This window comes from Corylus avellana, chromosome ca9 (genome assembly GCF_901000735.1).
Source record: "Corylus avellana chromosome ca9, CavTom2PMs-1.0".
Lineage (NCBI taxonomy): Eukaryota > Viridiplantae > Streptophyta > Magnoliopsida > Fagales > Betulaceae > Corylus > Corylus avellana.
The window spans coordinates 13,409,435-13,421,838 of record NC_081549.1 but is presented as its reverse complement, the minus strand read 5'-3'; the positions used below and the strand labels follow the sequence as shown (position 1 = coordinate 13,421,838).

Sequence of the window (12,404 nt, the reverse complement as noted above, 5' to 3'; positions counted from 1 at the left end):
ACAATAACTTATATGAAAAGACTTTGAAAATTAATAATTATTCCCACCCCATTCCGGCCTCCTATTCCAACATCCTTTCTACCTGAAAACAAGAAATAAAACTGAATGAGCCCAAAGGGGGCCCAGCAAGTAAAATCCACAACCATAAATAGTTTTACTCCTTGTTCTCAGTTTTGAAAATCATTTTCGCAAATAAATATAATTCTAGCCATAATAATATCTGTATGTACGGTTGCATCTCCCGTAACATATACATACTATTACATCTAGTAATAGATCATCGTTGTAAATCATCTTTATAAATCATCATCATAATGCATCATTATAAATAATCTTTGTAAATCATCATAGCATATCATCGTTGAAAATATAGTATCATTTTCTCATAATAGGCCCATGTACACTATTACCCCTGTGCACGAGGGTTGCGGGTCCTTGTGACCATGGCACTGAACTGTGGCCACAGCCATGCCCGACCGTCAATTAACTCTTTCTTGGTGCACTCAACGGTCTAGTTGATGGAATACCACCTTCTGGCATAGCCTCCTTCAGTGGTTTCGCCTCCATCCGAGTATCGGTACCGAACTCTCATCTTTACTTATCTTGGGGCCAAAAATACTCTCCTCCATACATGTGCCCTCATTTCATAAACATTTATCTCATCTCTTGTACTTTTCTTTGTACTTCTTTTGATGCATCTTAGGGCAACATGTAGGAGGGTTTATCATCATTTTTCTTTCTTATAATCATCATCATTTCTCAACTTTCTTTTCTCAAATTGAAAATCTTTTCAAATATAAACTTGTTGTACTTAGAAAGCGTTTAAAGAAATAGAAACTTTCTAGATAATTCTTTTAGAAATCCTTCATGCATGCAACATAACTTCATAATACGTAAATAAAATAATCATTTACAATTTAATAAAGAATGAATAAATAGCATGACATGAAGTAATTTTAGAAGGGGTAGTGAATTTACTTACCTCTAGACTGAAGCTAAAAGTGGTATGAAGGAATCCAGTTGCTCCAATATGACTAACACCACTAGTATATCTTTTGAAACTAATTTCTAAAGTCCGCTATCTCTTGTGTTCTTTCTTTCTTGTAGCGCTTGGTCTCGCCCTTTCTCTCTCTGTTCTGAGTAAACACTCTTAGAAAGAAGAAAGACCGAGTAAAAAGCGGAAGAAGGAAGAATATATGCAAGAGATGGGAGAGGAGATGAGTGGTGAAAATTCTGAAGGAGAAGAGCTCTATTTATAGGAGAAAATCAAATACTATTTCACCAACCCTATACTATTCCACCAACCCTATACTATTCCACCAACCCTATACTATTTATACTATTTCACCAACCCTATACTATTCTACCAACCCTATACTATTCTACCTATACTATTCTACCTTCTTATTCTACCATCCTTATACCTACCATTTACTATCCTATTATTTCACCAATTACCATTCTCTAATTACCACTCTCTTAAATTTCCCAATAATTAAAATCCTTAGCTACAATGGATATTAAAATAATCATCATTATCGAAATAATCTATTTAAATAGCTTTGAAAATTCTGGGGCACTACAGCTTCGATGTTATGAGGAGGCTTCGGGTCAACGCCTTAATAATAATAAGACGTCCATCTTTTTTTGTGAAAATACTTCCTCGGAGGATAAGGAAGCGATTTTGGAGGTTGCGGGTATTCCAGCCACACAATATTTTGACACTTACTTGGATCTCCCAGTCTTGGTGGGGAAATCTAGATTTAAAGCTTTCAAAGGCATTATTGACAGAGTTAGAAAGCAGTTATCTAATTGGAAATTGAAGTTTTTGTCGCAATTTGGAAAGGAGATATTACTCAAAGCGGTAGTTCAAGCTATTCCCACTTATTGTATGAGTCTATTCCTCCTCCCGAAAACTTTATTTGCGGAGATTAATTCGATTATGCACAATTTTTGGTGGAGTCATCACGGGAAAGATTCTGGGGTAAATTGGATGAGTTGGGGATGTATGAGTCAATCTAAAGCTTCGGGAGGTATAGGATTCCGTGATTTTACATGCTTTAATAAGGCTCTCTTGAGTAAACAAAGTTGGAGACTTTGGAATCACCCGGCCAGCTTAGTGGCTAATGTGATGAAATACAAATATTATCCTAAAACTTCTATTTTGGAGGCTAAAGTGGGACGAAGACCTTCTTTTGCATAGAGAAGCATCTATAATTCCTGTGATCTCCTTAAAAAGGGTTTGGTGTGGAGAATTGGAAATGGGTCTACAGTTAGGATTTGGAAGGACAGATGGCTTCCTACTCCTACCACGTATCGCATCAGCTCTTCGCCTAGCTTGCTGGACCCGAATGCTATGGTTAGTGAATTATTTGTGGGGGAACCAAAATGGTGGAATAACAACCTCTTGGAATCTATTTTTTCCCCAGAGGAGGTCCGACTGATTCTGACTATACCACCTAGCTACACAAACCAGCCGGATACACTTATTTGGAGGGGCTCGGCAACTGGACGGTTTACTGTAAAAAGTGCGTATTATATACAGCAGGAAATTGACAGCTGTGGAAAGGCGGAAAGCTCATTACAAGGGGGGTCCAGTGTTGTTTGGAAGAAATTGTGGGCCTTGCCAATCCCAAATTCAGAGAAAAACTTTTTGTGGAGAGCCAGTCATGATATCCTTCCTACTAAAGGAAATCTGTGCCGGCGATCCATCATACCGACTCCTCATGCCCATTGTGTGGATTGATGGAGACTGGATTTCATGTTCTCTGGCAGTGTCTGTTTGCCATGGACGTATGGAGTATGGGTAGTGAAAGAATTCAGAAGAGCTCTTTCTCTGAGCCGAGCTTCAAACAAGTGTTCATGAGCCTCTTGAACAATTGTGAGCAGGAGGAACTTGTGCAGTTCGCTGGGTTAGCCAGACGAATTTGGCTGAGAAGAAATGAAGTTGTGTTTAGTAGGACGATGTCTTCTCCACACTTTGCTACAGATGACGCTTAGGGTGATCACAAAATATCAGCAGGTCCAGCAAGTGAAGGAGTCGCCCTTGATCACAACGGTGGAGTTGTCTCTAATCCGCTGGTTAGCTCCTCAACAGGGTTGGGTTAAGGCGAATTGGGATGCTTCACTGGCGGTTGATCAGGGTCTGATAGGGTGTGCGATGGTGGTTCGGGATTTCACAGGGAAGATGGTTGTGGCCAGAAGCATAACTCGTCGGGGATGTCCTACTCCTAAGGTGGCGGAAGCTATTGCGGCTTCGATGGCGATTAAATGGTGCAAAGAGTTGGGGCTCTCAAAGGTCCATTTTGAAGGGGACGCTAAAGTGATTGTGGAGGCGGTGAATCACGGTGAGGTGGGCCGAAGCAGGATGGGCCATGTGCTGGAGGATATCAAGCTGGAACTTCTTTCTGTTCCCAGTGGTAGCTGTCGTATGTTAAGAGAGAAGGGAATAATGTAGCCCATGTGTTAGCCAAGTATGCCTTACAGCATGAGGTGATTAACTTGTGGGTGGAACCACCGAATTGTATTCGAGAACTATTATGGCTGGAGCAATTTGCCCTAGCTCCTTGGTTTTATAATGAGAAATTGATAACTATTACTCAAAAAAAAAAAAAAAAAAAAAAAAGGTTGCAAGAAAACAAAACAACAAGAGACCAATCCCGATCCTTGTGGGGTGAAGGAAATCAGATGTCCCAGCTTCAAGAAGATACAAAAGGACAGCAAATCAAATCACGGAGCTGCAACCTTTTGTCTCTTATAAAGTGCAGAAAAGGAGGAAGGGTCAACGAAAACAAGACAAATGTTTTGCAAGGAAAAAACACACATCTTGCAGAAAGCAGAGGGCCAAGCTCTCTTTAAAAGGGGGTAGGGGGAGTCTCACTTTTGGAGGGAGCTACGAAGCTCCGAGTAGTTGGAGTTCAGTCCATTCGGTGAGAAACATTTTCTTTCCTTTGTTTTATTTTTATTACTTGTGAGATTTGATGTTCTCTAAAAGTTGTAGATGATTTCGGCGGTGCACTTCTGCTGGTTGGACAGTGGACGAAGACGTCCGGCAATGGCCGGTGGCGTTTGGGCAGTGACCGGCAACGTTGGGCAGTGGCCGGCGATGTTGGGCAGTAGATGCGACGTTGGGCATTGCCGGCGACGTTGGGCTGGCCAGCGACGATAGGCAGTGAAGTTGGCAGTGGTTGCTTGGCTTTGGTCTGGAGGCAACAATGACTTTGGGGACTTGGGCAGTAACAAAATAGAGTTGTTTCATTAGTTTGTTTGATTTTTTTAAGGATTCGATGTTACTGAGTCTATTTGGGTTTGTGTACTTGTATGATGTGGCGGATTTTAATTGGTTGCTGTAAAAGCCACCTTTTACAGACCATCCGAACCTAAAGGGCTCGCTTTGTTTTTTTACCAATATATCAACTCCTAAAAATTGGTACTTTATTGCATTAAAACGTTGATTCACTTTGGCTCAAGATTAGTAAATTAAATAATACTTTACAATTAACTATAAAATACAAGAATTGATACAAAATAAGGTAATAAGATAATACTTAATATTAATAAGAAAAATGCACACTTTTAAACTATTATCAATCCATCGTGAAAATGAATCTAAGCTCAATTATTAAATGATAAATAGATATAAATTCGAATTGACTCGATTAATCGTCATCTTTGTTGACTCTTAGTGTGTGTTTCACAGCCTGAAAGAAGAAGACAATTTTTGTCGCATGGTTATTCTTTTCATGGCCCTTGAAATTCCTATGTGCCTCTTGTTCGGATCTGCGTTTCATTTCACCAAACCGACAAAAGACGAAAATAAAGGAGGAATGAAATACGTTGTTGCTTCCATTGGTTCACAGAGATAAACTCACTCTTTGCATGCTTGATAATAAGTTAAATGTGTGCATTTTTTTTTAATTAAAATATGTATTATTGTACTTTATTTTGTACTAATTTTTACATTTTACAATTAGTTTTAAAATATTATTCAACTAATGAACTTGAACTTAAATGATGTATTAATTCAAGAAATTGCATTTTGTAGGAATTGGTAAAAGTTTTAGCAAGTAAAAATAATGAGATACGTGCGCATTAATGGAATGGATGTTTAAATTGGATAGGCAATGAAATTAACGTGGGACAAAAGTGAACCTGCAAGCAAATTAAGCCAAAGAATTACATTGCAAGAAAACAAAACAACGAGAGACCAATCCTGATCCTTGTTGGGTGAAGGAATTCTGATGTGCCAGCTTCAAGAAGATACAGAAGGACAGCAAATCAAATAACGTGAGCTGCAACCTTTTGTCTCTTATAAAATGCAGAAAAGGAGGAAGGGTCAACAAAAACAAGACAAATGTTTTGCAATGAAAAAACATACATCTTGCGGAAAACAGAGGGCCAAGCTCTCTTTAAAAGGGGGCAGGGGGAGTCTCACATTTGGAGGGAGCTCCGAAGCTCGGAGTAGTTGGAGTTCCGTCCATTCGGTGAGGAACATTTTCTTTCTTTGTTTTATTTTTATTACTTGTGATAACCTACACAGAGGTTTTGTAATCTTTTTCACGCAGCAATGACTTATCATTATATATTTTTTTTCTCTGATGTTTACAGAGGTTCTGATGTGATGGTCACAATCTGTAAGCAAAGAGGAGCTTTAATATGGGCAAGCGAGAGCATAGTAGCTGAAACTCCGTCTGTTTATCTGCTTCTTCCATGGCAATACCTCCGTATCCTTAAACAACATCCCCACCGTCACTCCTTCATTATCAACCTTGCCTATTTCTCTTACTTCGCTAGATTTTCTTTCCTCTCCATTATCAACACCGCATGTTTCTATGATTTCATCACCAGCTTCATTTGAGTTTCTCTCTCCTGAATTTATTTCTGTCTTCAACTTCACCAACTTCTTTATCAACTTCCTTTGCTTCATTTTCATCAGGTTCGCTTACTTCAACTTCCCATTCTGAGTGTGCACTACAATATTCACTTTCATCTTCTTTTTCAACGTTGCTCATTTCTACTTCTTTGCTCCTCTCCATTTTTCTTGGTTTCTCTGTATGGTTTCTCTAAGTGGTTTCTATGATTTCATCATCAACTTCGTTTGAGTTTCTCCCTCATGAATTTATTTCTCTGTCTTCAACTTCACCAACTACTTCATCAATTTCCCTTGCTTCATCTCCCATTCTTAGTGTGCACTACAATATTCACTTTCATTTTTTTTTTCAACGTTCCTCTTTTCTATTTCTTTGCTCCTCTCCATTTTACTGTTAAGCAACATAACACTGAGCTGCCATGTGACACAGTGCAGCAAGATGGGCTTCATCAAGACTTCACAGGCAGACTTCACAAGGAGACAAGCAGAATAATGACTCATCCACTCATTAGTCTCCTACAATTTCTGACTCAAAAGCACAAACAAAGTGCTCTACAGCACTTCGGACAAAGCCATGGCCCATGCAGTAACTTGCCTCCAACAGCATGCGCCATCTTCCCACAACTACACCAAGATTTATTATATTCATTAGTTTAGACATAGCTTACTGTATAAATTGACAGCAACACCTTGTGTAATAATTCAATCAACTTTAGTGTAATCATTTTGAGTTACTTTCATTTGACTACTAAAAGTTTTATGGTATCAGAGGTCCCTAAGGATTAACATCCATCTTGGTTCATTTTCTTCTTTTCTACCTCAATTGTTATTCTCCCCCGTCCCACCAATATGTCTGATGCGTCTCAAACATCGGCTACTACTCAATCCTCATCTGCTCCTCTACTTCCTCAGTCCATCAACAATACCACATCGGCCACTACTCAATCCTCATCTGCTCCTCTACTTCCTCAGTCCCTCAACAATACCACATTGGCCACTACTCAATCCTCATCTCCTCCCCTACTCCCTCTATCCCTCAACGATACCACTGCCTCTTCTTCTTCAATCATCACCACCTTCTCTCTACCTAGTATCATGTTGTACAAATTTATTTAACTCGCAAGTGCACGAATCGATTGTAGTTTAATGGATTGCAAGTGCGAGGTTGAACCCACAAGGAATTGTATTTTTGAAAGAGCAATTTATATCTAAACTAATTAAATCCTAATCTAGTTCCAAAATGTTTTTGATTTTGAATTTCGTTTTGAAATTAGAAGACAAACATAAACTAATTAAAATAAACTAAGAGATAAAAGACTAAGGTTTGAGAATTCACACTCATCGAATCATAACAACATACTTCCATGTTTATCAATACAAATTTAAAGTTCTCACAATTAAAATCTTAGATATGTTTTACTATACTTCAACAGTTAATCAAAACAATCTCATGTATCCATTCATTACACAAATCACAAAAGGAATCCAATATCAATTAAATCATCAGAGGTATCCGTAAATCACAAAAGATATCCAATCTTAATTGAAACACTAAATGTATCCGTAGAACAAATCACAAGGGATATCCAATTATTTAGGCAAATAAAATCAAGCAATCAATTATGTGAAATTATCTTAAATCATCAAGTGTATCATTGAATCACAAAAGATATCCAAGAATCACTCCACACATTGAAAGGAAGTAAAACAACTGAAATATTAAACCCAATAAAATCAGATAAATAAAAACTTACATGAAAGTACTGATGTTCTTCATCAGTGAGGCTTCATCCTCAACCTTAGTTGGGAATTAGCTCCACATAAAAATAAAACATAAACTAAAGAAAAACTAAACTAAAAGAAAAGCTGTGGATTATATTCTGTCTCCAAAATTGTATTCCAAAACTAGTCTTTAGAGTTGTGTATATTTTCTTGAATGCAAATAAGTCTATTTATAGGCTTAGGAAAGCCTAGAAGCCCTATTAAACTTAGATAATTCGGAGGTCTGTCTTCCAGTCAAAATAGAAGTCTGAAATCGGAATAGGATTCGTCCAAATTTGTGTCTTTTTATTACAGGGCGATTTTGGTATAGTAACCGTCCGAATTGAGAAAATCTTATTTCACAATGAACTGTAGTATTTTGAGTTAGCTTTCTAATGCCGCTTGAATCAGTTCAATCAGATATTTGAGAAAAAAGGTATGGTCAAAACTAAGACATGTGTAGAATCTGAATTTGAATCGAATCCGAAATTTTATCCAATCTGAACTTTAATCCAATCTGATCTTTAATCCGATTAAACATTTTCTTGGATTTGGTTAAACTTAACCACATCATCTAGGTCTTCTCAAAATATGCTTTCTTCCAAACTTTGCATTTTTCTCTTTAAAGCTGTAGTTTTTCTTCAACGTTTTACAAAATACTAAAAACACAAAACTAACACAAAACATTAAATAACGACACAGCTAAAAGATTAATTAATGTAAATAAACGGGTCCAAATATGGAATAGTTGGCACTTTCACATCACTCAACAGATCTCTACCAAGCTAGATAGCCCTATTGACTACCTCAATTGGGTTTCTTATTTTACTCCCATTCTTAATGCCCATGATCTCATGGGCTTTGTTGATGGCACATAGCCATGCCCTCCATAATATGTCACTGATGCAATTGGCAAGGCCACCACAGTGATTAATCCAGCCTACTCAATATGGCAAAAGAAGGATCAAAGCGTTCTTAGTTGGTTCAACACCACTCTGTCAGACCGTGTCCTCTCTTCTCTCTATGGCCTCAAAACGGCTAGACAAGTTTGGACCTCATTTGCTACTCGATATGCCAATCAATCAAAGGCCAGAATCTCCTATCTGAAAAGATCATTACAAAAATTCAACCAAGGATCCAAATCGTGTTCTACTTTCCTAAGTGAAACAAAGTCATTCTCAGACCAACTTGTTGCTGCAGGACAACCTATTGAAGATGAAGATCTGATCTCCTACATTCTTGGAGGTTTGAATCATACCTTCACTACATTTATCACTCTGTTTAATTTCACTATTCAAACAACCTCTATGACTTTTGAAGAATTCCAGTCAAAATTGCTCAACCATGAAATGCTACTGGCAAACTACCAACAATTGCTGCAACCACCCACTGAGTCAGACAATTTTTCCCTCTACTCTCAGAAAGCCAAACCTTCATCTGAGAACTACCACAAAGGCAAACCTGGAGGTTATTCCATAGACAATTATCAACCTGCTCCTACTCCTCCAAGAAACTTCTCCAGAAACAACTACCAGCCCAACTTCAGGAGGTTTGGAGGCAATCAGGCTTCAGGAGGTAATCATTACTCCAAATCCTTACTTGGTGCTCCACTCAACCATGTAGCCTTCAACAGAATACCATGTCAAATTTGTGGCAAACCTGGACATCAGGCACTAGACTGCTTCAACATAATGGATTACTCCTATCAAGGAAAGAATCCACCGGCCCAACTGGCTGCCCTTGTTGCAAGAGCACATCCTTCAGTTCCTGAAGCAAATGAGGAAGACCTTTGGTATGTAGACAGTGGAGCCAACAATCATGTCACTGCAAGAACCATTTAAAGGTGATGATGAGGTTGCTGTAGGTAATGGCAGAGGTTTGTCCATTTCAAACATAGGTTCCTTTATCCTCTATAATCCCAAACACCCCTTTCCACAACATTTCAAACTCAATCATATTCTACATTGTCCCATTGCAGCAGTTAATTTGTTGTCTATTCATAAGTTTAGTGTTGATAACAAATGTTGGTTTATCTTAACTGATTCTCATTTCTCTGTGAAGGAAAACCTCACGGGGTAGACTCTTTTACAAGGGCAAAGTAAGGATGGCTTATATCCAATCTTTTTGACCAAGGTCTCCAGTAAAGCATAAAGTTTACTGCCTTCCTTGGTGTTTCTGCTTCCTCTAGAATCTGGCATAGCAGGTTAGGACACCATGCACCTCCTATACTCAACAAAATCAAGCATCTTGCTCAACTACCAGTCCTTGGTTCTTCCTCATCTGAGGCTCTTTGTGAACCATGTCAATTTGCCAAGTTAAAGAGCCTTCCTTTTGCTACTTCTAAGAATGTAACCATGGCTAGTTCTCCTGTTCCTTCTATCAACGGATATCATTATTATGTTGTTTTTATTGATAACTACTCAAAATTCTCTTGGATATATCCTATGCATCATAAGTCAGAAACCTTTGAATGTTTTGTTAAGTTTAAGTGCTTGGCTGAAAACCTTTTGTCCAAGAAAATCAAATCATTTCAATCTGATGGAGGAGGAGAATTCACATCTAATCAGTTTAAATAATTTCTCACTTCTAATGGAATCTTGCACAGAATTTCCTACCCCTACACTGCTGCCCAAAATGGCTTTGCTAAAAGAAAGCATAGGCACATTGTTGAAACAGGATTGGCTCTCTTAGCACACTCTCATCTCCCTCTTCCTTATTGGACTGATGCTTTTACTACAGTAGTTTATCTCATCAATAGGCTTCCCACATCTTTGTTACATCACCAATCACCCTATGCCAAACTACTAAAGAAAAATCCTAATTATACTTTGCTCAAAGTCTTTGGCTGTGCATGCTTCCCTCTTCTTAGGCCCTACAATAATCACAAGTCTCAAAAGTGCATCTTTCTAGGCTATTGTTCCAACTACAGAGGGTATAGATGCTATGATCCCCTCTCTAACAAGACTATTATTAGCCGTCATGTTGTCTTTGATGAACACACCTTCCCTGCCAAAGATTGGATATCCACCATGCCACTGCTTTCAACAACTGATTTTGCTCCCACTCAGGTAAGCTCTTTTACAAATGTTTCCTCTACTATGACTCTCAATCCTCTTATTATTGATACTAAAACTTCCATTGTGCCTGCTGCCTCACCTTCATCCTCTCCTCACTCTGAATCCAGTGCGCTCCCTACTGCACCTGAGCCTGGCTCACCTCAGTCTTCACTTGAGCCCTCTTCTGTTAGCTCACATATACGGCATCTTGGTTCATCTAATGTTCCCACCTCTCACCACCACCACTATTCCTTCTACCTCTCATCATCCTATGACCACTAGACTTCAAGCTGGTACCCGTAGACCTAAACCATTTCCCAACTACAAACTCTATTTTTCATTAGATGCTCAAGAATCTCAAGCTTGAGTTAAAACTCGCCGAAGGCCGAGGAAGGCATCACAAGGGAGAGGAAGATATAAAGAGAGGGGAGAGAGTAAACTGCTTTCAAAGCCAATTATTGTCAAGCATGGTGTTTCTCCGGAAGCAAAACAAAGTTTGGCTTCAATTAGAGTTGTTAACAGAGAACGGTGATAAAGTGGTCAAAAATGGGAACGTGAAAACCGAAAATGTTATTTATTGGAGAGATTTTGAAGATGGAGTTTAGCTTTTTAACCTTTCTCATGAATAAGAATCATTGTTTGTGTGACACTTCATTCTTTTCAAGAACATAGTGTTAACAATGTTTGTGGGTATCATTTCTGTTAAACCCTCACGAGACTTCACTCATCCAGTACTAATTCCTAGGGGTTTAAAAGACTTGTTGTATATGCTAAATACAATCGTCTCTCCCATGAAAGAGGATTTATGTTTTATTTTTTTATTTTACTTTTAGTTTTGTATTGCTAAGGGACTAGCAATATGTAAGTTTGAGGGTGTTTGATGAGTGCCAAATGTTGCATATTTGAGCCCCTTAATTTGCATATGTTAACTCCTTAGCATTTTTATATATTTGATGTTGTTTTGTTTAGTGTTTTCAAGTTCCGAAGGAAAAATGCAACTAATTCCATTAATTTTGGGTTTATGACACTTCAGGGAGCATTGGCAACAAATTTGGATCGACAGATGATTCGCATCTGATGAGTCCTACTAAAAAGACCATATCTAAAGTTTCAGAGCACGGATTGGAGTGAGCTTTGAGGAATTGGAAAGCTAACTCAAAGATCTACAAAGTCATGTTTTACAAGAGTTTGCTAATTCCAATGTTTACTAGGTCAAAAGAACCTCCGTTCGCAGGCTGTTTGCAAGCCGTCCGCACGATGAAGTCCCCACATACGATGAAGTCTCTGTTCAAACGGACGTAGCTTGAGAGCACCATTCAGGGGCTCAAGCGCACTTGGGTGAAGTACCCATCCGGACCGACCACTTATTAGACCTAGCCACTATTTTTTAGGTTAAAACCCTAGAAAAACCCTAAAAAAAGCCCTATAAATAGGAAAGACATGAAAGGAGGCTGGGAGTCCGAAATTTCACACCTTTTCTCCCCTTTAGCCTAGTATTCTTTAGGTTTAGCATTTATTTTCATAGTTATGTGTAGCTAATTTCTCAACTAAAGTTGAGGATGAAGCTTCACCAATGAAGAGCAACAGTACTTTCATGTAAGTTGATATTATCCGATTTTATGGGTTTTAGTATTTAAATTGTTCTACTTCAATTCAATTAATGGGATAATTCTTGGATATCTTTTGTGATTTACAAATACATTTGATGATTTGAGATA

The 12,404-nt window shown here is 38.4% G+C and overlaps 1 pseudogene; it reads left to right on the top strand.

Moving 5' to 3' along the window:
- Window positions 1–8,835: 8,835 nt before the first annotated feature.
- LOC132162687 (small nucleolar RNA Z247) lies at window positions 8,836–8,917 on the top strand (annotated as a pseudogene).
- The last annotated feature ends 3,487 nt before the right edge of the window (window positions 8,918–12,404 follow it).